Genomic DNA, 24,442 nt, shown 5'->3' on the forward strand with positions numbered 1-24,442 from the left:
TAGTAGACATAATGGTCATCTGAGTTAAATTCACCCATTCCAGTCCATTTTAGTTCACTGATTCCCAGAATGTCAACGTTCACTCTTGCTATCTTCTGTTTGACCACTTTCAATTTGCCTTGATTCATGGACCTGACGTTCCAGGTTCCTATGCAATATTGCTCTTTACAGCATTAGACCTTGCTTCTATCACCAGTCACATCTACAGCTGGGTATTCTTTTTGCTTTGGCTCCATCCCTTCATTCTTTCTGGAGTTGTTTCTCCACTGATCTCCAGTAGCATATTGGGCACCTACTACCCTGGGGAGTTTCTCTTTCAGTATCCTATCATTTTGCATTTTCATACTGTTCATGGGGTTCTCAAGGCAAGAATACTGAAGTGGTTTGCCATTCCCTTCTCCAGTGGACCACCCTAAATCAAATCCCTTTGATTATACAGTGGAAGTGAGAAATAGATTTAAGGGCCTAGATCTGATAGGTAGAGTGCCTGATGAACTATGGAATGAGGTTCATGACATTGTACAGGAGACAGGGATCAAGACCATCCCATGGAAAAGAAATGAAAAAAAGCAAATGGCTGTCTGGGGAGGCCTTACAAATAGCTGTGAAAAGAAGAGAAGCGAAAAGCAAAAGAGAAAAAGGAAAGATATAAACATCTGAATGCAGAGTTCCAAAGAATAGCAAGGAGACATAAGAAAGCCTTCTTCATGGATCAATGCAAAAAAATAGAGGAAAACAACACAATGGGAAAGACTAGGGATCTCTTCAAGAAACTCAGAGATACCAAAGGAACATTTCATGCAAAGATGGGCTTGATAAAAGACAGAAATGGTATGGACCTAACAGAAGCAGAAGATATTTAGAAGAGATGGCAAGAATACACAGAAGAACTGTACAAAAAAGATTTTCATGACCAAGATAATCACGATGGTGTGATCACTCACCTAGAGCCAGACATCCTGGAATGTGAAGTCAAGTGGGCCTTAGAAAGCATCACTATGAACAAAGCTAGTGCAGGTGATGGAATTCCAGTTGAGCTATTCCAGGTCCTGAAAGATGATGCTGTGAAAGTGCTGCACTCAATATGCCAGCAAATTTGGACAATTCAGCAGTGGCCACAGGACTGGAAAATGTCAGTTTTCATTCCAATTCCAAAGAAAGGCAATGCCAAAGAATGATCAAACTACTGCACAATGGCACTCATCTCACACGCTAGTAAAGTAATGCTCAAAATTCTCCAAGCCAGGCTTCAGCAATACGTGAACCATGAACTTCCTGATGTTCAAGCTGGTTTTATAAAAGGCAGAGGAATCAGAGATCAAATTGCCAACATCCGCTGGATCATGGAAAAAGCAAGAGAGTTCCAGAAAAGCATCTATTTCTGCTTTATTGAGTATGCCAAAGCCTTTGACTGTATGGATCACAATAATCTGTGGAAAATTCTGAAAAAGATGGGAATACCAGACCACCTGACCTGGCTGTTGAGAAATCTGTATGCAGGTCAGGAAGCAACAGTTAGAACTGGACATGGAACAACAGACTGCTTCCAAATAGGAAAAGGAGTTTGTCAAGGCTGTATATTGTCACCCTGTTTATTTAACTTTTATGAAGAGTACATCATGAGAAACGCTGGACTGGAAGAAACACAAGCTGGAATCAAGATTGCTGGGAGAAATATCAATAACCTCAGATATGCAAATGACACCACCCTTATGGCAGAAAGTGAAGAGAAACTCAAAAGCTTCCTGATGAAAGTGAAAGTAGAGAGTGAAAAAATTGGCTTAAAGCTCAACAGTCAGAAAACGAAGATCATGGTATCCGGTCCCATCACTTCATGGGAAATAGATGGGGAAACAGTGGAAACAGAGTCAGACTTTATTTTTCTGGGCTCCAAAATCACTACAGATGGTGACTGCAGCCAAGAAATTAAAAGACGCTTACTCTTTGGAAGGATAGTTATGACCAACTTAGATAGCATATTCAAAAGCAGAGACATTACTTTGCCAACAAAGCTTCGTCTAGTCAAGGCTATGGTTATTCCTGTGGTCGTGTATGGATGTGAGAGTTGGACTGTGAAGAAGGCTGAGCGCCGAAGAACTGATGCTTTTGAACTGGGGTTTTGGAAAGGACTCTTGAGAGTCCCTTGGACTGCAAGGAGATCCAGCCAGTCCATTCTGAAGGAGATCAGCCCTGGGATTTCTTTGGAGGGAATGATGCTGAAGCTGAAACTCCAGTACTTTGGCCACCTCATGCAAAGAGTTGACTCATTGGAAAAGACTCTGACGCTGGGAGGGATTGGGGGCTAGAGGAGAAGGGGACGAAAGAGGATGAGATGGCTGGATGGCATCACTGATTTGATGGACATCAGTCTGAGTGAACTCTGGGAGTTGGTGATGGACAGGGAGGCCTGGCATGCTGCAATTCATGGGGTCTCAAAGAGTCGGACGCGACTGAGCGACTGATCTGATCTGAATGTGCATTTATGTCATATTTGTTGTTTTTGTTTTTCATTTGTTGTCAGTAATACACAATGAAAAATTAAAAACAGAATAAAAATTATCCTAAAGACACTGCCACCTCCCAAGATGATGTGGGATGAGCAGCACTCAGTGGAAGTGATGTAAGCACACACAGCTATGGGTCCTTCTCAGGGCAATGACCATGAGGTTTCACTTCTGGCTCTTATAAAAAAACAAAAGAAGAACAAAAGGTCTAAAACATTTTTTAATGTATTTATTTTAATTGGAGGCTAATTGCTTTACAATATTGTATTGGTTTTGCCATACATCACCATGAATCCGCCACAGGTGTACACATGTTCCCAATCCTGAACCCCCCTCCCACCTCCCTCCCTATACCATCCCTCTGGTCATCCCAGTGTACCAGCCCCAAGCACCCTGTATCCTGCATCAAACCTGGACTGGCGATTCATTTCATATATGATATTGTACATGTTACAATGTCATTCTCCCAAATCATCCCACCATCTCCCTCTCCCACAGAGTCCAAAAGACTGTTCTATACATCTGTGTCTCTTTTGCTGTCTTGCATACAGGGTTATCATTACCATCTTTCTAAATTCCATATATATGCATTAGTATACTGTATTGGTGTTTTTCCTTCTGGCTTGCTTCACTCTGTATAATCAGCCCCAGTTTCATCCACGTCATTAGAACTGGTTCAAATGTATTCTTTTTAATAGCTGAGTAATACTCCATTGTGTATATGTACCAAAGCTTTCTTATCCATTCATCTGCTGATGGACTACCATCTAGATTTCTTCCACATCCTGGCTATTATAAACAGTGCTGCGATGAACATTGGGGGTACACTTGTCTCTTTCAATTCTGGTTTCCTCTGTGTATATGCACAGCAGTGGGATTGCTGGGTCATAGGCAGTTATATTTCCAGTTTTTTAAAGAATCTACACACTGTTCTCCATAGTGGCTGTACTAGTTTGCATTCCCACCAACAGTGTAAGAGTGTTCCCTTTTCTCCACACCCTTTCCAGTATTTATTGCTTGTAGACTTTTGGATTGCAGCCATTCTGACTGGCGTGAAATGGTACCTCATTGTGGTTTTGATGTGCATTTCTCCGATAATGAGTGATGTTGAGCATCTTTTCATGTGTTTGTTAGCCATCTGTATGTCTTATTTGGATAAATGTCTATTTAGCCTTTTATTAGAAAATCTACTTTTAAAGCAAGTACAGCCTTGATTAAATACATATTGCTATCAGTAGTTGCATTCTTAAATATTAGAGAAAATCAACCATTTCCCATTGTTAAAACAACACAAATACTTTTAATGATCAAGTTTGTTGCCTAATAATGTTCATTTCAGTATTTTTTGTAATATTATAGTTAGTATTTACACATAACTTATGATTATAACAGAAAACATTACAATTGTGGATAAGCTACATTTCTGTGGATTAGAAATTAGGTGACCATGTTATCAACAGAGACTGGTATTTACTATATGACAGGGATATGATCATAATTATTAATCAGCTTCTCATATACAATACAAATATAGACATCACATATAAGGTATGTGGTCATTGTGCATCCGTTTCTTTTTTTTCCTTGAGAATATTTAGTAAACATGTTTCCAAGGCCAAAAAATGCACCATTAAGCTATCCTTTTCAATAGTCAGAAAATATTCATTATTTATTTAATAGCCCATATTGCAGCACTTTGATTAATGCTGATTTTGCATTACATTTTCTCATGAACATCTGTAGACTTACATTTTAATGCACATAGTCTATGTAATTAAATGAAAGATACATTATAAGATTTCTTTATAAACTAAGCAAAAAAATTTGCACCTAGTTACATTATAATGTCAAAATTGTTGAAACTCTAATTATAAGTTCTGAAAAAGCAGTCTTTTCTGACAGCTATTTGCATTAAAATTTTCACATATTTGTTGTATAAATTATAGGAAATTACTATAAATTATATTCTTTTTAAATAAATTGTATGACTAATATATCTCTCTAGCTTTATAGAATTAAATTTTGTTTTCCATATATTTGACTTGAGATTGCTATTAGAAACATAAATATTGCCTGAACCCTTATGAGTCCTTCCATGAAAATTCATTGTTTTTTACTGACAGCATATTTCAAAACACTGCAAAATTAATGACCCCAAAGCATACTAGTCATAATTTTACTTTCATCTCAAAAATATCTTTAAGAATTCAAATAAATAATAGCCATGATAACTATGATGGTTTAGTCTCTAAGTTGTGTCCAACTCATTGTGATCATGGACTGTAGCCCTCCAGGCTACTCTGTCCATGGGATTTCTGAGGCCAGAATACTGGAGTGGGTTTCCTTCTTCAGGGTATCTTCCTAACCTGGGGTCAAACCCATGTCTCCTTCATTGTAGATGGTCTCCTGCATTGCAGGTGGATGCCTTACCATTGAGTCACCGTGGAAGCCCCATAATAAGTATGCTACCTGCTCAAATGTCTAGAATAATGTTAAATCTTTAATAAATATCAAAAAATTATGACATTATAATTAAATTTGTTCCAATTACCTTGCTCTTAATTTTCTTAATTTAGATTCTCTGATATATTGGGGAAAATATTGTTTTCTGAAGACTGAATTCGAAGTGCACCAGCTTATATGATAAAATCTCTATAACTTGCTTTACATTCATGTTTAGCTTACTTAATCTTCTTGATCCTTGATCCTTCGTTTTTCCACTTAAAAATGATGAAAATAATGGTATCTAAATCATAGGTTGTTGTGATAAATAAATGGAAATGTGAAGAATTAATTAGTATAGTATTTGATAACTATTGTTACATTTTTAAATATTCATTTGTATTTTAAAACTGCTTACTTTCAAAAAAATTTTTTGAAAGTGATTTTTCTACCCCAATCAGAAGTATTTAAATTAACATTGTACTGATATTTGAATACTCTTATAAATTGAGAATCCACAAGTAACTTATCTCCCAATCCCAACACCAACTGAAAGAGAACAAAAATATTTAAAAACTATTAAGTGCAGACAGCTGCCACCAGCGCGCTAAGCACGGCCGAGAGGAGCCACCCCACATCCAAGGTCAGGGGCAGAAGGTGAGAGGACCCCATGCCCGAGGGCGGCACCCAAAAGGAGCTACCCCACGTCTGAGGTCAGGGTGGGCGGCCGAGAGGAGACACCCAGCATCCGAGGTCAGGGGCGGCGGCTGGGAGGAGCTACCCATGCCCCTAAGCCCGAGATCAAGGGCAGCGGGCGAGAGGAGCTACCCCACATCCCTACACCCAAGGCCAGGGGCGGCGGCCGGGAGGAGCAACCCACGCCTGAGGCCAGGGGTGGTGGCCGAGAGGACGAACCTCACGTCCAAGGAGCCATGGCTGCGCGGGGGCAAGAGGGCCTGGAGGAGCTATCCCATGTTGAAGGTCAGGAAGGGCGGCGGTGAGGAGATATCCCTCGTCCAAGGTAAGGAGCAGTGGCTGCGCTTTGCTGGAGCAGCCGTGGAGTGATACCCCATGCCCAAGGTAAGAGAAAGCCAAGAAAGACGGTAGGTGTTGCAAGAGGGCATCAGAGGGCAAACACACTGAAACCATACTCACTGAAAACTAGTCAATCTAATCACACTAGGACCACAGCCTTGTCTAACTCAATGAAACCAAGCCATGCCCTTGGGGCAACCCAAGATGGGCGGGTCATGGTGGAGAGATCTGACAGAATGTGGTCCACTGGAGAACGGAATGGCAAACCACTTCAGTATTCTTGCCTTGAGAAACCCATGAACAGTGTGAAAAGGCAAAATGATAGGATACTGAAAGAGAAACTCCCCAGGGCAGTAGGTGCCCAATATGCTACTGGAGATCAGTGGAGAAATAACTCCAGAAAGAATGAAGGGATGGAGCCAAAGCAAAAAGAATACCCAGCTGTGGATGTGACTGGTGATAGAAGCAAGGTCTGATGCTGTAAAGAGCAATATTGAATAGGAACCTGGAACATCAGGTCCATGAATCAAGGCAAATTGGAAGTGGTCAAACAAGAGATGGCAAGAGTGAATGTCGACATTCTAGGAATCAGCGAACTGATGTGGACTGGAATGGGTGAATTTAACTCAGATGACCATTATATCTACTACTGTGGGCAGGAATCCATCAGAAGAAATGGAGTGGCCATCATGATCAACAAAAGAGGCCAAAATGCAGTACTTGGATGCAATTTCAAAAATGACAGAATGACCTCTGTTCGTTTCCGAGGCAAACCATTCAATATCACAGTAATCCAAGCCTATGCCCCAATCAGTAATGCGGAAGAAGCTGAAGTTGAATGGTTCTATGAAGACCTACAAGACCTTTTAGAACTAACACCCAAAAAAGATTCCTTTTCATTATATGGGACTGGAATGCAAAAGTAGGAAGTCAAGAAACACCTGGAGTAACAGACAAATTTGGCCTTGGAATACAGAATGAAGCAGGGCAAAGACTGATAGAGTTTTGCCAAGAAAATGCACTGATCATAATAAACACCCTCTTCCAACAACACAAGAGAAGGCTCTATACATGGACATCACCAGATGGTCAACACTGAAATCAGATTAATTATATTCTTTGCAGCCAAAGATGGAGAAGCTCTATACAGTCAGCAAAAACAAGACCAGGAGCTGACTGTGGCGCAGACCATGAACTCCTTATTGCCAAATTCAGACTTAACTTGAAGACAGTAGAGAAAACCACTAGACCATTCAGATATGACCTAAATCAAATCACTTATGATTATACAGTGGAAGTGAGAAATAGATTTAAGGGCCTAGATCTGATAGCTAGAGTGCCTGATGAACTATGGAATGAGGTTCATGACATTGTACAGGAGACAGGGATCAAGACCATTCCCATGGAAAAGAAATGCAAAAAAGCAAAATGGCTGTCTGGGGAGGCCTTAAAAATAGCTGTGAATAGAAGAGAAGCGAAAAGCAAAGGAGAAAAGGAAAGATATAAACATCTGAATGCAGAGTTTCAAAGAATAGTAAGAGATAAGAAAGCCTTCTTCAGAGATCAATGCAAAGAAATAGAGGAAAACAACAGAATGGAAAAGCCTAGGGATCTCTTCAAGAAAATCAGAGATACCAAAGGAACATTTCATGCAAAGATGGGCTCGATAAAGCACAGAAATGGTATGGACCTAACCAAACAGAAGATATTAAGAAGAGGTGGCAAGAATACACAGAAGAACTACACAAAAAAGATCTTCATGACCCAGATAATCGCGATGGTGTGATCACTCACCTAGAGCCAGACATCCTGGAGTGTGAAGTCAAGTGGGCCTTAGAAAGCATCACTATGAACAAAGCTAGTGCAGATGATGGAATTCCAGTTGAGCTATTCCAGGTCCTGAAAGATGATGCTGTGAAAGTGCTGCACTCAATATGCCAGCAAATTTGGAAAACTCAGCAGTGGCCACAGGACTGGAAAAGGTCAGTTTTCATTTCAATCCCAAAGAAAGGCAATGCCAAAGAAAGCTCAAAATACCGCACAGTTGCACTCATCTCACACGCTAGTAAAGTAATGCTCAAAATTCTCTAAGCCAGGCTTCAGCAATATGTGAACTGTGAACTTCCTGAAGTTCAATCTAGTTTTAGAAAAGGCAGAGGAACCAGAGATCAAATTGCCAACATCCGCTGGATCATGGAAAAAGCAAGAGAGTTCCAGAAAAGCATCTATTTCTGCTTTATTGACTATGCCAAAGCATTAACTGTGTGGATCACAATAAACTGTAGAAAATTCTGAAAGAGATGGGAATACCAGACCACCTGACCTGGCTGTTGAGAAATCTGTATGCAGGTCAGGAAGCAAGAGTTAGAACTGGACATGGAACAACAGACTGGTTCCAAATAGGAAAAAGAGTTCATCAAGGTTGCATATTGTCACCCTGTTTATTTAACTTATATGCAGAATACATCATGAGAAACGCTGGACTAGAAGAAACACAAGCTGGAATCAAGATTGCCGGGAGAAATATCAATAACCTCAGATATGCAGATGACACCACCCTTATGGCAGAAAGTGAGGAGGAACTAAAAAGCCTCTTGATGAAAGTGAAAGTGGAGCGTGAAAAAGTTGGCTTAAAGCTCAACATTCAGAACACGAAGATCATGGCATCTGGTCCCATCACTTCATGGGAAATAGATGGGGAAACAGTGAAAACAGTGTCAGACTTTATTTTTCTGGGCTCCAAAATCACTGCAGATGGTGACTGCAGCCATAATATTAAAAGACGCTTGCTCCTTTGAAGGAAAGTTATGACCAACCAAGATAGCATAGTCAAAAGCAGAGACATTACTTTGCCAACAAAGATTCATCTAGTTAAGGCTATGGTTTTTCCTGTGGTCATGTATGGATGTGAGGGTTGGACTGTGAAGAAGGCTGAGTGCTGAAGAATTGATGCTTTTGAACTGTGGTGTTGGAGAAGACTCTTGAGAGTCCCTTGGACTGCAAGGAGATCCAACCAGTCCATTCTGAAGGAGATCAGCCCTGGGATTTCTTTGAAAGGAATGATGCTAAAGCTGAAACTCCAGTACTTTAGCCACCTCATGCAAAGAGTTGACTCATTGGAAAAGACTCTGATGCTGGGAGGGATTGGGGGCAGGAGGAGAAGGGGATTACAGAGGTTGAGATGGCTGGATGGCATCACTGACTTGATGGACGTGAGTCTGAGTGAACTCCAGGAGTTGGTGATGGACAGGGAGAACTGACGTGCTGCGATTCCTGGGGTCGCAAAGAGTCGGACAAGACTGAGTGACTGATCTGATCTGAATGTGACTATGTGTTCAAACACTTCCACAAGGATTAAGAAACCATTATCACAGAAGGATGGGAAAGAAGGAAGAACTCTGTAAGAGAGCTAGAGGGAATGATTTAGAACTTTATGTAGCATCTGAAAGATTTGGATTCAATGGAAGTCATTGGACAGTTTTCAACAGGGGAATTACATGACTTAATTTATGTTACTTTGGAAAAGGTATGTTAATTTACACATATTAAATGAATGTGTGTAGAATGAATTCTAGAGAGTTATGTGCAGAGTGGCCTAGCCATGAAATGATGGCATGCCATGTCAAAAAAAAAAAAGAGGATATATGTATACATAAATTCGGTTTTCTTCATCATAAAGCAGAATCTAACACAACAATTGTAAAGCAACTATATTCCAATTTTTAAAAAAATGGATTTAGTTAAGGAGAGAATTTGTTCAAAGGGATTACACCTTGATTCTGATATCTAGAAGTGCCTCCAAAATCAGGTTGAAAAGGGATTTTTATTTTATAGGGAAGAATAAAAAAAAAAAAAAAAACAGATATAAGTAAAGGAGTAAACAAAACCAGAAAGAAAAATGAGTGAGGAAATGGGATAGCATGTGGAGAAGCAGAATGAAAGAGTAGAGATGGTGCAACAGGACAGTAGATCTTAGAATGTTTTACCCTGAGGTATCCTCTGGATGGAGCCAATAAGGAAAGCTTGTTTAGTGACAGGTTGTAAAGACACTTAGCATGGCACAGGCTAAGGATGGGTCAAAGTTCAGGAGTCTGTGGAAAGATAGAAGCAAGTCAGTCGGATGGGCATTTTCTTCCAATTGATTAGTGGAGACAAAAAATTCAGAGATCATTATGAGGCAAGAAATAAGAAGGGTCTGTGTCTGATCTTTTCATTGGTAAACAGAAAGGCATCCCTGAGTTATGTAAGTCCTACAGGGAAGAATGGTTCTTTGCATCCACTGTTTCACAGAACATGAAAAAGTGAGAGGACTCTTCTACTGTCTGTTTCCCAGGACCATAGAGCTTCATTGTAGTTCAACGCTGATGGTTGACAAAATAAAAGTGGCAGACTTTAATTAAATAAAATATTTATTAATATTAAAAAATATTATTTATTTAACAAAATTTAATAAAATTATATTATCTTATAAGTATAAATTATAAGATAATAAATTATAAATTAAAATTTATATTATAAAGTTTTTATAATATAAATTTTATATTATAAAATTCATATTTATATTAAAATTATATTATATTAAAGTAAAATTATATCTTATATTAAAATTTATAATATATTCTATTATAATTATTTATATTATAATTATTTATAATTATATTTAAATTATATTATGTTTATAAATTATAAATTAAAATTATACTATTTATTTAATAAAATTTTATTATCTTAATAAAATATTTATTAAGCATGTATAATGTTTTAAAAATTATTCTAGTTAGTATTATACAGAATTTAGCAAAAAAAAGAGAACTCTTTCATCATGGAGATTTTATTCTACTGGGAGAACATAGAGGCTAAACAGACAACAGACAAAAATACTGAGAATTTGAAATTGGCATGTAGACATCACTGTGTTTAAAATAGGTAACCAAAAAGGACAAACTGCATAGCACCAGCAGCTCTGCTCTATATTCCATAACAACCTAAGTGGGAAAGGGATTTAAAAGATAATAACTACATATTTACGTATAATTGAATCACTTTGCTGTACAATTGAAACTAACACAACGTTGTTAATCAACTATGTGCATACACGTGTGTTAAGTCATGTCTGACTCTTTGCAACCCTATGAACTGTAGCCCTCAAGGCTCCTCTGTCCATGGAATTCTCTATTAAAATACTGGACTGGGTCACCATGCCCTTCTCCAGGGGATCTTCCTGCCCTAGGGATCTACTATTTAGGGTACAGATTATATGGTATCTTGTAGATCTTGGTTAACATTTACATTTTATTATAAATGAGATGGGAATTAAATAGAGGGAATTAAGCAGAAGAGTGACATAGATTGACTTGTTTTTAAAGAATTGCTAAGGCTTCTGTGGGAAAGAAAAGGAGACAAGTTAGGAAGTCTTTGAATTAGTGCAAGAAACATGACAGCAGCTTGTACTATAAAAGTAGCAGTGTTAAACGCTCAGCTGTGCCCAACTGTTTGCAACCCCATGGGCTGTGGCCCACCTGTCTCCTCTGTCCACTGAATTCTCCAGGTAAGAATACTGGAGTAAATTGCCATTTCCTTCTCCAGGAAGTCTTCCTCACCTAGGGGTTTAAACCGGGTCTCCTGCATTGCAGGCTGATGAGCCACAAGGGAAGCAGTAATTGTACAGAAAAATGTTTTAAAAAATTGATCAAAAACTATGTTGGTAAATTTATGGTTATGTGGAGTGTTAAGTGAAGAAGAGAATCATGAGTGATTTTCAGAGTTACTACGTTAATGCTTGGATATAAAACCATGAGTGGAAGGTGTTAGCAATAGTGTAAGATTTCAGAAATCTGTCCTGGACATATTATGTTTCAGCTTTTGAGATTATTAGGCTTCCAAGAGAAAAGTCAGCCAAAGTACATCTGCTTTTCAAATATGAGTTTCCGTTGCTAAGCACAAAGATACTTAATAGATATAACCTTCTATTTTGGCATGAAGTTAAAATGTCTAAGAAAATGCTACAATTTTGGATTCATTGGCATATAGATAATATTTATATCTATGAGACAGAATGAGATCCTCAATGGGAGAAATGAGACAGAGGAAACAGGTCCCAGGTATAGACCGACATTTAACTGATTTAGAAAAAAGGATAAAATAGTGATGATGATATTTCTATGATGATCATGATAACAATGTTAAAAATAATATTCATAATGCAGCATAATGGAGTTTTCTGTCCTCTTCTGTCTTCTGTTTCCTTCACTCAGATTATCATGCCTACATGACAGATATATATTGCAAGAAGAGCCAGTTTATCAGGAGAAGTGTTACTTTTTCTTACAGCTATTTTGCTATGAAGCATCTGAAGGAAGCCTGGAAGAAATCCTCAGCTGTTAGGCTATAGTTGGAGGAGACTCAGAGGAAAACTTTATATGGAACAATCGGCAAACAGATATGAAAGATTGTGTGTATGTACAAATGATTAGGCTCTGTTTTTGTTTTCTTACTAATAATATATTATATTTGCAAAGTCTTCCAGAAATATCAGTGCATAATGTCAATAATAATACCAGTAATAATAACAGCTAGCATTTATTGAATCCTGAATGATACCAAGGTCTTTGCTACAAACTTTAAATAAACCCATGTAATCTTCATAAAATAATTTAGTTACAATATTTTTTTCATTTTCCATCTAAAGAAAATGAGATAAAAAGTGACAGAAATCAATTTGGTTTCATAATTTTGCTCCCTGCTTTCATTATCTGTCAAGCGAAGAGGAAAGTAGTACTATTCTTAAATACAGCAGAATTATGAGATAGGAAAAGGGAATACCAATACCTTACATTTATTGCAGTCAAGATTATACCTGATGCTTTTGTTGATTCTACTTATGTCAGCTCTGCTCATTTATTGGGTACATACTATGAGGGAGGGAGCATCCTAACTGCTTTATAAGCATGGACTCCGTTAATCTTCATAATTACCTCATCATGAAAATCAGATCTTGGGTGACAATAAATTATCCAAGATTATGAAATTTGTGAGTAGCAGGATGGGAGATATAAAACCTAGGCTTTGGGTGGAGTGACTGTGCTCTTAAACATTGCTTTAGATGGCATGATAATCAAGTATGTTTGGTTTTTTTTTTTTGCATTTTATTTTAAATAAATAAGAGAACTGAAGTACAGAGGTGCTAAGCAGATTGATCAAGGTCACAGAGTGGTCTTACCCACTAGCATGTGATGTCTAGCAGTGACTGTAGTGTGTTTAACTCTGCAGATGCAAGAGTACATGAAATACTATCAGTACTCTCACTGGCTCTTGTGTAACAGCAGATAAAGTGTAATAAAGCAGATGGGTGTTACACTCTACTGGTTAGTCCGGAAATATCAAAATTTGTGGAAAATCAGTTTTGCAAGGAGAGTTTCTCACTAAAATTTTGAGCTTCCTAGAGAACACCTGGGCAAGAACAGATGTTGGAATATAAAGTATCAATTATATCAGCTCCTGTGATAACTGTTAGGGATCATCTGTCTATAATTAAAATCTAAATTTTATCAAAATTCTTTGAATCATTTTACATTGGACAAAACCATTTATAATAATTTGTATTTTTTTTAACATAGATAGATACTGTGGAAGAGGAAAAGAGATCAGAAAGTGTATGTCATTATCCATCACATCAAATGCCAGTTGTCAGTAGCCTAAAGCAATGCGCAAGCTGTTATCTTGCTTCTGATTTTATTTATGTAACTCAACTTGTTTTCTGTGGTCAATACTTAAGTTATATACTGTTATTAAATAAAAATATTATTATTTTATACTCTAGAGAAGGAGGGCAGATAATGATGTGAGTGATGGATCACTTGAGGTGTGATTTGTAGCCTGTACTTTGGTATATTTTATATAGAAAATCAGAAATAAATTCCAAAAAGAATCTGTACTTGAATCTCTATGATCTTTCATTCCTAGGTTACCTCCTTTATTTAATATTATACACATAAACCAAGCTTTTTCCTATTATATTGTAATGAATAACACCAACCCATAATTACTGATTAAATAATACAACTTAAGGTCAGTAAAGTGTTACAATTATTTGTTTTACTAATAAGCAGCTAGAACTCAAGCTTTTAAATTGAGTTTATATGTAAAAAACTTATTTGTATTTTTAATATTTTATTTCTATTAATTGCACATGACATAGCAGAGACATCTATTACTCAAAGAGATAGTACACTGGCTTATTAGAAAGTGCCGTCTTTGTTTGCTAGTGTGTTGTGCTCTGCTGAGTTGCTCAGTCATGACCAACTCTTTGTGACCCCATGGACTGTAGCCCGCCAGGCACCTCTGTCCATGGGGATTCTCCAGGCAAGAATACTGGAGTGGGTTGGCATGCCCTCCTTCAGGGGATCTTCCCAACCCAAGGATCGAACCCAGGTCTCTGACATTGCAGGAGGATTCTTTACCGTATGAGCCACCAGGGAAGCCTTCCTTAGAAATCACAATTCTATAAATTAGCAATATCTATATGATACTCCTTGCAGGATTTTTTTCACCCTTTTCTATTGGTGAAAGTCTGTTTTATTTGTTAGGGTCTTATATGTCAGATGAGCAGATGTTACTCTATTTTAAATGTCAGAAACCAAAGTAATGATGCAGCTTATACCCCAAATGTAAGAATTTCTAAGCAATATTTAACAATATAAAAAATGCCTTTATATCAATCAGTGCAACTAAAGAAATGTTAATTGAAAAGCAATAATATGCCTAGCATTATCTGATACTTCATTGGATATAAAGGAATAATTCATAAGTTTACCTTTATTTTAAGAAACAGACATTCAGAGACTATCAGACAAATGGTGGTTATTACAAAACCAGTACAAAACACTTTGGGAGTTTAAGAAGAGAATTTATCTTATTGCACTACATAATTAAATATTACATATTATTTGGAATATAACAAATGAACTCAAAGGTACAAGATAGATGCTTTATTAAGATTTTTTTTTTATTTTCTATACAAAGGAGGTTAAACTTAGAACCATTACAGTGTTTAGTGCAGTGTCCAGAATTGTTCAACATAAATCTGAGTATTAAATTAACATGTGACAAATACCTGAATGGTCTAGTGGATTTCCCTACATTCTTCGATTTAAGAATGTAGGGAAATTTAAGTCTTAAATTAAATTCAATTTGTCTGAATTTTGCAATAAGAAATTCATGATATGAGCCACAGTCAGCTCCCAGTCTTATTTTTGTTGACTGTACAGAACTTCTACATTTTGACTGCAAAGAATATATTCAACTTATTTTCGATATTGAACAACTGGTGATGTCCATGTGCAGAGTCTTCTCCTGTGTTGGTGGAAGAGGGTGTTTACTATGACCAGTGTGTTCTCTTGGAAAAAATTCTGTTAAATTTTGCCCTGCTTCATTTTGTACTCCAAGGCAAAACTTGCCTGTTACTCCAGGTATCTTTTGACTTCCTACTTCTACATTCCAGCCCCTTATAATGAAAGAATATCTTTTTTGAGTGTTAGTTCTAGAAGGTCTTGTAGGTCTTCATAGAACTGTTCAACTTAAGCTTCTTCAGCTTTACTGGATGGGGCATAGTCTTGGATTACTGTGATATTGAATGATTTGCCTTGGAAACGAACAGAGATCATTCTGTTGTTTTTGAGATTGCATCCAAGTACCAAGAGCACCAGGCTACAATGGCACAGCCAGGAGCAGCCGAGAGGAGCTACCCCATGTCCAAGGTCAAGGCGGCGGCCGAGGGGAGCTACCACACAGTGAAGGTCAGGGGCTGCGGCCAAGGGGAGCTACCCCACACTGGAGGTCAGCAGTGGTGGCCGAGAGGAGCAACCCCACGCCCGAGGTCAGGGAAGGGGGCCGAGGGGAGCTATCACACACTGGAGGTCAGTGGCAGAGGCCAAGAGGAGCAACCCCACATCCAAGGAGCGGCAGCCGAGAGGAGCTAATCCATGTAAAAGGTCAGGAGAGGCAACTCGCCCAAGGTATGGAGCAGCGGCTGTGGTTTGTTGGAGCAGCTGTGAAGAGATACCCCACGTTCAAGGTAAGAGAAACCCAAGTAAGATGGTAGGTGTTGTGAGAGGTTATCAAAGGACAGACACATTGAAACCATAATCACAGAAAGCTAGCCAATTTGATCACATGGACCACAGCCTTGTCTAACTCAACGAACTAAGCCATGCCATGTGGGGCCACCCAAGACGGATGGGTCATGGTGGAGAGGTCTGACAGAACGTGGTCCACTGAAGAAGGGAATGGCAAAGCACTTCAGTATTCTTGCCTTGAGAATCCCATGAACAGTATGAAAAGGCAAAATGATAGAATACTGAAAGAGGAACTCCCCACGTCAGTAGGTGTCCAATATGCTACTGGAGATCAGAGGAGAAATAACTCCAGAAAGAATGAAGGGATGGAGCCAAAGCAAATACAATACCCAGTTGTAGATGTGATTGGAGATAGAAGCAAAGTTTGATGCTGCAAAGAGCAACATTGTACGGGAACCTGGAATGTCAGGTCCATGAATCAAGGCAAATTGGAAGTGGTCAAACAAGAGAGGGCAAGAGTGAATGTTGACATTCTGGGAATCAGTGAACTAAAATGGACTAGAATGGGTGAATTTAACTCAGATGACCATTATATCTACTACTGTGAGCAGGAATCCCTCAGAAGAAATGGAGTAGTCATCATGGTCAACAAAAGAGTCCGAAATGCAGTACTTGGATGCAATCTCAAAAACGACAGAATGATCTCTGTTCATTTCCAAGGCAAACCATTCAATATCACGGTAATCCAAGTCTATGCCCCAACCAGTAACGCTGAAGAAGCTGACATTTAAAGGTTCTACGAAGACATACAAGACCTTTTAGAACTAATACCCAAAAAAGATGTCTTTTTCATTATAGGAGACTGGAATGCAAAAGTAGGAAGTCAAGAAACGCCTGGAGTAGCAGGCAAATTTGCCCTTGGAGTACGGAAAGAAGCAGGGCAAAGGCTAATAGAGATTTGCCAAGAGAACTCACTGGTCATAGCAAACACCCTCTTCCAACAACACAAGAGAAGACTCTCCACATGGACATCACCAGATGGTCAACACCGAAATCAGATTGATTATATTCTTTGAAGCCAAAGATGGAGATGCTCTATACAGTCAGCAAAAACAAGACTGGGAGCTGACTGTGGCTCAGATCATGAACTCCTTATTGCCAAATTCAGACTTAAATTGACTAAACTAGGGAAAACAACTAAACCATTCAGGTATGACCTAAATCAAATCCCTTATGATTATACAGTGGAAGTGACAAATAGATTTAAGAACTAGATCTATAGACAGAGTGCCTGATGAACTATGGATGGAGATTTGTGACATTGTACAGGAGACAGGGATCAAGACCATCCCCATGGAAAAGAAATGTAAAAAGGAAAATGGCTGTCTGGGGAGGCCTTACAAATAGCTGTGAAAAGAAGAGAAGCGAAAAGCAAAGGAGAAAAGGAAAGATATAAGCATCTGAATGCAGAGTTCCAAAGAATAACAAAGAAAAATAAGAAAGCCTTCCTCAGCGATCAATGCAAAGAAATAGAGAAAAACAACAGAATGGGAAAGACTAGTGATCTCTTCAAAAAAATAAGAGAAACCAAGGAAACATCTCATACAAAAATGGGCTCAATAAAGGACAGAAATGTTATGGACCTAACAGAAGCAGAAGATATTAAGAAGAGGTGGCAAGAATACACAGAAGAACTGTACAAAAAAGACCTACATGACCCAGATAATCACGATGGTGTGATCACTCACCTAGAGCCAGACATCCTGCAATGTGAAGTCAAGTGGGCCTTAGAAAGCATCACTATAAATAAAGATAGTGGAGGTGATGGATTTCCAGTTGAGCTATTTCAATTCCTCAAACATGAGGCTGTGAAAGTGCTGCACTCAATATGCCAGCAAATTTGGAAAACTCAGTAGTGGCCACAGGACTGGAAAAGGTCAGTTTTCATTCCAATCCCAAAGAAAGGCAATGTCAAAGAATGCTCAAACTACCACACACTTGCACTCATCTCCCATGCTAGGAAAGTAATGCTCAAAATTCTCCAAGCCAGGCTTCAGCAATACGTGAACCGTGAACTTCCAGATGTTCAAGCTGGTTTTAGAAAAGGCAGAGGAACCAGAGATCAAATTGCCAACATCCACTGGATGATTGAAAAAGCAAGAGAGTTCCAGAAAAACATCTATTTCTGCTTTATTGACTATGCCAAAGCCTTTGACTGTGTGGATCACAATAAACTGTGGGAAATTCTGAAAGAGATGGGAATACCAGACCACCTGATCTGCCTCTTGAGAAAACTATATGCAGGTCAGGAAGCAACAGTTAGAACTGGACATGGAACAACAGACAGGTTCCAAATAGGAAAAGGAGAGTGTCAAGGCTGTATATTGTCACCCTGCTTATTTAACTTCTATGCAGAGTACATCATGAGAAGCGCTGGGATGGAAGAAGCACAAACTGGAATCAAGATTGCTGAGACAAATATCAATAACCTCAGATATGCAGATGACACCACCCTTATGGCAGTAAGTAAAGAGAAACTAAAAGCCTCTTGATGAAAGTGAAAGAGGAGAGTGAAAAAGTTGGCTTAAAACTCAACATTCAGAAAACTATGATCATGGCATTCAGTCCCATCACTTCATGGGAAGTAGACAGGGAAACAGTGTCAGACTTTATCTTTTTTTGAGCTTCAAAATCACTGCAGATGGTGATTGCACCCCTGAAATTATTATGACCAACCTAGATAGCATATTCAAAAGCAGAGACATTACTTTGCCAACAAAGGTCCTTCTAGTCAAGGGTATGGTTTTTCCAGTGGTCACGTATGGTTGTGAGAGTTGGATTGTGTGAAAGCTGAGCACCGAAGAATGGATGCTTTTAAACTGTGGTGTTGGAGAAGACTCTTGCGAGTCCCTTGCACTGCAAGTATATCCAACCAGTCCATCCGAAAGGAGACCAGTCCTGGGTGTTCATTGGAAGGACTGATGCTGAAGTTGATAGTCCAATACTTTGTCCACTTCATGCGAAGAGTTGACTCATTGGAAAAGACTCTGATGCTGGGAGGGATTGCGGGCAGGAGAGGAAGGGGACAACAGAGGATGAGATGGCTGGATGGCATCACTGACTTGATGGACATGAGTTTGAGTGAACTCAAGGAGTTGGTGATGGACAGGGAGGCCTGGCATGCTGTGATTCATGGGGTTGCAAAGAGTCGGACATGACTGAGTGAATGGACTGAATTAAACTGAACTGAACCAACTACTGCATTTCAGACTCTTGTTATTGTGATGGCTACTCCGTTTCTTCTAAGGGATTCTTGCCCTGAGTAGTAGATCTAATGGGTATCTGAAATAAATTCACCCATTCCAGTCCATTTTAGTTTGCTGATTCCTAAAATGTCTTTGTTCACCCTTGCCATTTCCTGTTAGACCACTTCCAATTTACCTTGATTCATGGACCAAACATTCCAGGTTCCTATACAATATTGTTCCTTACAGCATTGAACTTTGCTTCCATTGACAGTCACACCACAATTGTTTGTTTGTTTGGTTTTTTGTTTTTTTTTTTGTTTTTTTGTATGTTTGTTTTTTTTGCTTTGGCTCCATCTCTTCATTCGTTCTAGAGTTATTTCTCCACTCTTTTCCAGTAATGTATTGGGCACCTACTGGCATGGGAAGTTTATCTTTCAGGTTCATATCTTTCTGCCTTTTTATACTGTATATGGAGTTCTCAATGCAAGAATACTGCAGTGGTTTTGCTGTTGCCTTCTCCAGTGGGCCACGCTTTGTCAGAACTCTCCACCATGACCCGTCCAGCTTGGGTGGCCCTACATGGCATGGCTCATAGTTTCATTGAGTTAGACAAGGCCATGGTCTATGTGATCAGTTTGGTTAGTTTTCTGTGATTGTGGTTTTCATTCTATATGAGGGTTTAGGATAAGGGACTTATGGACATTTCCTGATAGGAGAGACTGACTGTGGGAGAAACTGGGTCATGTTCTGATATGTGGGGCCATGCTCAGTAAATCTTTAACCCAAATTTCTGTTGATGGGCGGCACTGTGTTGCCTCCCTGTTGTTTGACCTGAGACCAAAATATGATGGAGGTAGTGAAGATAATGATGACCTCCTTCAAAAGTTCCGGTCCGCACACTGTTGCACTTAGTGCCCCTGAGCCGACAGCAGGCCATGGCCGATCCACACCTTTGCCGGAGACTCCTGGATACTCAAGGTAAGTCTGGGTCAGTCTCTTTTGGGGTCATTGCTCTTTTTTTCTGGGTCCTGGTGCACACAAGGTTTTGTTTGTGCCCTCCAAGAGTCTGTTTCCCGAGTTCTGTGTAAGTTCCATAGTCAAATCCCACTGTCCTCCAAATTCGAATTGCCTGGAGGTTCTCAGTCCCTTTGCCAGATCCCCAGGTTTGGAAATCTGCTGTGGGTCCTAAAACTTTCTTTTCTTTCTTTCTTTCTTTCTTTTTTTTTTTTTATAACTTTCTTAAGAGTGTGATATTTTCTTTGGTTTAATAGTTTTGCAGTCTGTGGGTCATGTACTTGGAAGCTCTATGGTGGGGTTAATGGTGACCTCCTGCAACAGGGATTATGCCACACCCAGGACCACTGCTTCCAGAGCCCCTGCCACTATGGCAGGCCACTGCTGACCTGTACCTCTGCAGGAGACACTCATACACTTGAAGGCAGGTCTGGCTCACTCTCTGGGTAGTTCTCCTGGTGCACACAAGATTTTGTTTGAGACCTCTGGGCATCTCTGCAGGTGTAGGGTTTTATTCTAAATATGATTTTGCCCTCCCCATCATCTTTCTGGAGCTTCTCCATTGCCCTTGGAAATTGGGTATATTTTTTTTGGTGGGATCCAACATTTTCATGTCAATGGTTGTTCAAGAGTGAGTTGTAAATTTGGAGTTCTTGTAGGAGAAAATGAGCACATGTCCTTCTATTCTGCTATTTTGATGTAATAAAGTTACATCCTTACTGAAAAATTGACTTAAATTGAAGAAAGGGGAAAACCACTGGACCATCCAGGTATGACCTAATCAAACCTCTTATAATTATACGGTGGAAGTGGCAAATATATTCAAGGGATTAGATCTGATATAGTGCTTGAAGAACTGTGGATTCTTGACAGTTCATGATATTGTACAGGAGGCAGTGATCAAGACAAACCCAGAGAAAAGAAATGTAAAAAGGAAAACTGGTTGTCTGAGGAGGATTTATAAATAGCTGAGAAGAGAAGCAAAAGCCAAAAAAATAGAAGGAAAGATATACCCATTTGAGTGCAGAGTTGCAAAGAATAGCAAGGAGAGATAAGAAAGCCTTCCTCGGGGATCAATGCAAATAAATAGAGGAAAACAACAAAATGGTGAAGACTAGAGATCTCTTCAAGAAAATTAGAGATACGAATGGAAGATTGCATTCAAAGATGGGCATAATAAAGGACAGTAATTGTATGGACCTAATAGAATCCCAGCGATGGGAGAGCGGGTGGACTGCCATCTATGGGGTAGCACAGAGTCGGACACGACTGAAGCGACTTAGCAGCAGCAGCAACAGAAGCAAAACATTAAGAAGAGGTGGTAAAAATACACAGAAGAACTATGCAAAAAAAATCTCCATGACTCAGATAACCACGGTGGTGTGATCACTCACCTAGAGCCAGACATCCTGGAAATGAAGTCAAGGGGCCTTTAGGAAGCATCATTATGAACAATGCTAGTGGAGGTGATGGAATTCCAGTTGAGCTATTTCAAATCTTCAAACATGATGCTGTGAAAGTGCTGCACTCAATATGCCAGCAAATTTGGAAAACTCAGCAGTGGCCACAGGACTGGAAAAGGTCAGGTTTCATTCCAATCCCAAAGAAAGGCAATGCCAAAGAATGTGCAAACTACCACACAATTCCACTCATCTCACATGCTAGCAAAGTAATGGTCAAAATTCTCCAAGCCAGGCTTCAACAGTAGATGAACTGAGAACTTCCAGATGTTCAAGTTGGATTTAGAAAAGGCAGAGGAACCAGAGATCAAATTGCCAACATCTGTTGGATCATCAAAAAAGCAAGAGAATTCAAGAAGATCATCTATTTCTGCTTTATTGACTATCCCAAAGCCTTTGACTGTCTGAATCACAAGACATGGTGGAAAATTCTTAGGCTACTGTAATACCAGACCACCTGACGTGCCTCTGAAAAGTCTGTATGCAGGACAGGAAGCAACAATTGGAACTGGGCATGGGACAACAGACTGGTTACAAATTGGGAAAGGAGTATGTCAAGGCTGTATATTGTCACCCTGCTTATTAACTTATATGCAGAGCACATCATGAGAAATGCAAGACTGGATAAAACACAAGCTGGAATCAAGATGGTTGGGAGAACATCAATGTCCTCAGATTCACACATGATACCACCCTTATGGCAGAAAGTAAAAAAGAATTAGAGCCTCTTGATGAAAGCGAATGAGGAGAGTGAAAAATTTGGCTTAAAACTCAACATTTAGAAAAAAAAGATCATGGCATCCAGTCCCATCAGTTCAGTTCAGTTCAGTCATTCAATGGCGTCGGACTCTTTGCAACCCCATGAATCACAGCATGCCAGGCCTCCCTGTCCAACACCAACTCCAGGAGTTCAAACTCATGTCCATCGAGTCGGTGATGCCATCCAGCCATCTCATCCTCTGTCATCCCCTTCTCCTCCTGCCCCCAATCCCTCCCAGCATCAGAGTCTTTTCCAATGTCCACTCTTTGCATGAGGTGGCCAGAGTATTGGAGTTTCAGCTTCAGCATCAGTCCTTCCAAAGAACACCCAGGACTGGTCTCCTTTAGAATGGACTGGTTGGACCTCCTTGCAGTCCAAGGGACTCTTAAGAGTCTTCTCCAACACGACAGTTCAAAAGCATCAGTTCTTCAGCGCTCAGCTTTCTTCACAGTCCAACTCTCACATCCATACATGACCACTGGAAAAACCATAGTCTTGATTATAAAGACCTTTGTTGGCAAAGTAATGTCTCTGCTTTTGAATATGCTATCCTTCCAAGGAGTAAGCATCTTTTAATTTCATGGGTGCAATCACCATCTGCAGTGATTTTGGAGCTCCCAAAAATAAAGTCTGACACTGTTCCCACTGTTTCCCTGTCTATTTGCCATGAAGTGATGGGGCCAGATGACATGATCCTCGTTTTCTGAATGTTGAGGTTTAAGCCAATTTTTTCACTCTCCTCTTTCACTTTCATCAAGAGGCTCTTTAGTTCCTCTTCACTTTCTGCCAAAAGGGTGATATCATCTGCATACCTGAGGTTATTGATATTTGCCCCAGCAATCTTAATTCCAGCTTGTGCTTCTTCCAGTCCAGTGTTTCTCATGATGTATTCTGCATATAAGTTAAATAAGCAGGGTGACAATATACAGCCTTGACACTCTCCTTTTCCTATTTGGAACCAGTCTGTCTTTCCATGTCCAGTTCTAACTGTTGCTTCCTTACCTGCATATAGTTTTCTCAAGAGGCAGGTCAGATGGTCTGGTGTTCCGGTCCCATCACTTCATGGCAAATAGATGGGGAAACAATGGAAACAGTGACAGACTATTTTTTGTGGCTCCAAAATTACTGCAGATGTTGCCTGCAGCCATGAAATTAAAAAATACTTGCTCTTTGCAAGAAAATCTACGATCAACCTAGAGAACATGTTAAAAAGCAGAGACATTATTTTGCCAACAAATGTCCATCTAGTCCAAGCTATGGTTTTTCCAGTAGTCATGTATGCATGTCAGTATTGTACTCTAAAGAAAGCTGAGCGCTGAAGAATTGATGCTTTTGAACTGTGGTATTGGAGAAGACTCTTGAGAGTCCCTTGGATAGCAAGGAGATCCAACTCATGCATCCTAAAAGAAATCAGTCCTGAATATTCATTGGAATGACTGTTGGTGAAGCTGAAACTCCAATACTTTGGCCATCTGATGCACAGAAGTGATTCATTGGAAAAGACCGTGATGCTGTGAAAGATTTAAGGCAAGAGAAGGGGACGACAGAGGATGAGATGTTTGGATGGCAGCACTGACTCCATGGACATGAGTTTGAGCAAGCTCCTGGTGTTGGTGATGGACAGGGAAGCCAGTGTGCTGCAGTCCTTGGGTTTCAAAGAGTCAGACACAACAGAGTGCCTGAACTGACTGACTGACTGACTTGTAAATACCATTTGGTTTCCCTGGTGGCTCAGAAGGTAACGCGTCTGCCTGCAATTTGGGAGACCTGAGTTTAATCCCTGGGTTGGAGAAAGAAATGGCAACCTACTCCAGTACTCTTAACTGGAAAATCCCATGGAAGGAGGACTGGAGTAGGCTACAGTCCCTGTGTTTGCAAATAGTTAGACACAACTGAGTATAACACA

The sequence above is a fragment of the Bos grunniens genome, chromosome 12, assembly GCF_055505025.1.
Source record: "Bos grunniens cultivar Pamir isolate PY7600 chromosome 12, Bosgru_T2T1.0, whole genome shotgun sequence".
NCBI lineage: Eukaryota > Metazoa > Chordata > Mammalia > Artiodactyla > Bovidae > Bos > Bos grunniens.